We start from the raw sequence: 3,483 nt of genomic DNA on the forward strand, positions 1-3,483 counted from the left end.
GCAGAGTTTGCTTATTTATTGTTGTCATAACAAAATACACATTTTTTTTTTCATTTTGATGTATATTATTTATTGTATCTAGGATTTTCTTTATATATAATTATATAAATTTAAAACTTATTTTGAGACGTGATTTCTTTTCTAAAATATTACTGATCGAATTCTGATGTTACATTTTGACAAAATGATTTTTTAAAAATTCTTCAAGAATTCTATTAGTACAGTTTTGCTAACCAAATTACCCATATTAATTTTTATTACTCTATTTTTCTCTTGACATTATTTTGCCATATATATTTTAAGTTTATATTAGTTTTGAAAATTTTTGCAGCATTTTATTTAAAAGTATATCCATTGAAACTTACTTGAGAGCTTTAGCTCTGTGCTGTTGCCTAGTAAAAGTAATGAAGAAAGTGTTTGGATGATCAATTAATTCATTGAATATCTTTATAGAAATGAGTGCAATATGCATGATAAAAGTTTTATTTTGGATCAATATATTTCAGATGATAAATATATAACTTCTATACCTTTTATAAATAATTGCATTGTTTTGCAAATTGCAGAATTAAGAACCACTAAAAATATAGTGTGAAACATCCTGATCAAAATCCAAATTTAAACCATAAGATAATAACTTCTTAATTGAAGAAATAAAAAAAGATGCATTTTAAATATTTCACTCTGACATTTTTTTTCTGGTTACTTTATAATTTGAAATATATTAGCTGCCTTTTTTAACCAGTTGATTTGCCATTAATTTTCTTGTGTTTCCTTTTAATTAAATTCCTTATGCATTATTTGATATTCATTATTTCCACAGAAATATACTTTAAAGCATCAGATTGTGACCCAAATTAAAGCCATGTTATTTTAATGTTTTGTTCTTTATGTATGATTTATCTTAATAGAATCAAGTCAAGTTATTGAAAAACATGTTTATCTCATTCATATAACTTTTACAATACTGTTTTTCATCATGTAAACAAACTACTTGGGTGTTAAATAGAATCCTTGTCCCTTAGTTTTCTATAATGGTAGAAAATCTTAAATATGTAAGGGAAACAGTGTAAATAGTTTGACTAAATAGAATCCTTGTCCCTTAGTTTTCTATAATGGTAGAAAATCTTAAAATTAAATATGTAAGGAAATAGTGTAAATAGTTTGACTAATCTGCAGCAGTGTAATCTCTTATAAAAATGTATGCAAAAAAAAAAAAAAAAAAAAAAATTCTAAAAATTGTGTCAAGATTCAAAAAAAAAAAAAAAAAAAAAAAGTGCTTTTATTGAGTTGAGAAATTGAAAGGAGAGTTGTTTTTTTTTAATTTTAAGAACAGTGAAAATCATTTTTGTGTTTTTCAGAAATTATTGCAAGAAAATGTCAGAATTTTGCTTAATTTTTAGTTAAATTTTTTAAAAAAATCACTGAAGCATGCGATTCCACTCGCTATTATATATATGAAAGTTAGATGGCCTCAGTACAAATGTCCTAGAACACCAATACACTCATATTCTCCTGTATTAGAGATAACAGTATAATATTTTCCATTACCAGAAATTTTCTTCCGTATCTTGATCAATGACGTATATAAGTTATTCTTCATATTATGAAAGATAATTTCTTGCAGAATTTTCTCCAGTTATATTTTTTTTTAAAAATTTGCAATTTTTTCATTTTTTTTTCAACCTAATCAAATCAAATCTACTCCATCAAAAATAATATCATCTACCCTCTTCCCCTTTTAGAAACAGGTAGGCAAGAGTTGTCCAATTTTCTTTATAATGATGAAGACGTGATTGATGAATGTTATATAATGTATGACACTGTAAAATGTTAGTGAATGAAGAAAAGACTTTAAAAAAAATCATCAGCAAGAAGTGTCGATAGACTTTGCAAATGTTTACCACAATGAAAGGAACTAGGTTTCCAAAGAATATTTCAGATTAAAAAATTTAAAAATATGCTAAAATATTTAACAGTTGTGTTCTTAATAATAAAGATGGATTGCAGACTTTTATACTATCGGATAATATAAAATTCAGAATGAAGTGGGCAGAACCTTTTTTTCTCATTTTTATAACTTATCATTTAATCAGAGTGAAGTGTGCAGGTAACTTTTTCCTTGTAATTTTTGATTTCATTTAAAAAATATATAAAAGGAATTTTCTTCAATTTTTAAGTAGAAAGCTGATCTTTTCTTAGCGATTTAATTATATTATTTTTTATAATAGCATTGTTTATAAAAGTAATTAATTTCTTTTTAAGAATAGTTTTTGTATTTTATTGTAATCGATTTAAAAGAATTTATCTAAATAAGAATTTTAAATAGCCCGGTGTTGAATGTATTGTGAAACAATGATTGGTTTTATTTTGTAGGGCAAACTATATACTAACTTTTAAGTGAAATAATAAAAACTGAACTTTTAACAACAAACTCAAAGGTTGTGAAGGCATTTTAAGATACACCCTGAATTGAACATGGCATAAACACCCATTATAGCAATTCCTTTTTAAAATAGTAAAGCTGTTTAAATGAATTATTAAACATGGTGTCTTCATCTTGAATTAGATAACTTAAAAATTTTGTAATTGAATAAATATCCTTAACAAGGAAACCTCATTTAAAAAATCCAACTGAATTTCAAATGATTCATAAAATTATTGATTCTCTTATATATGTTTATATTCAGGTTAATATTTGTAAATAATTTATGAGTTTAATGGGGTGCATCATTTTGGCATTTTCAAGATTTATAAGGAAGAAAAGAGAAATCTTACTTTCCTACCATTTGAGCTAGCTGATCCATTTCATAGTGCAAGTTCTTATCCAGATTATCTCTGTTTGAAAATACCAAGATTCTTGATGTGTTTATTTTTTATGCTTTTATTTGAATGAATTTTTCTTATGTGTTTATCTGAAATTTTATTGGTTTTTCACTACTTTTTATGCTAGAGCTCTGGAATAATGTTTAGTTGATGATATTACAATATTTCAATGTAATCTGAATTATAAATAAAGCAAATTCCATAAGATAGATGCCGACTACCATTGAATTTGAGATAAAATTGATAGAAAATTCCACAATAATTAATATTTGGAAACTAAAGTAAGAAATAACTAAAAAAAACATGTATTGATATAAAAACTACTACTTAAAGTACTATAAAAGTTAAGCTAGGATGAACATCATAGAGAATTAAAATCTAATATAAATGTAAGAAGAAAGAATTTTTTGTACACTAATGCTGATGCATTAAATACTTTAAAACCATGTATGAATATCTATATATTTTGTTTCATCTTTGAATTTGAACAAGTTTCAAATGGGCATTAATCCTTTTGTGTTGTTTCGACTCAAATCATGTTTTTCATTATTTTAATGAAAAACATGAATCAAAGTGAAAATGCAAAAGAACTGGGGAGCAACATAAACATGCTACAGAAATTAACTTTTAATAAAGGAGAAATTGCATATGTCTGTT

This window comes from Argiope bruennichi, chromosome 6 (genome assembly GCF_947563725.1).
Source record: "Argiope bruennichi chromosome 6, qqArgBrue1.1, whole genome shotgun sequence".
NCBI classification, from domain to species: domain Eukaryota; kingdom Metazoa; phylum Arthropoda; class Arachnida; order Araneae; family Araneidae; genus Argiope; species Argiope bruennichi.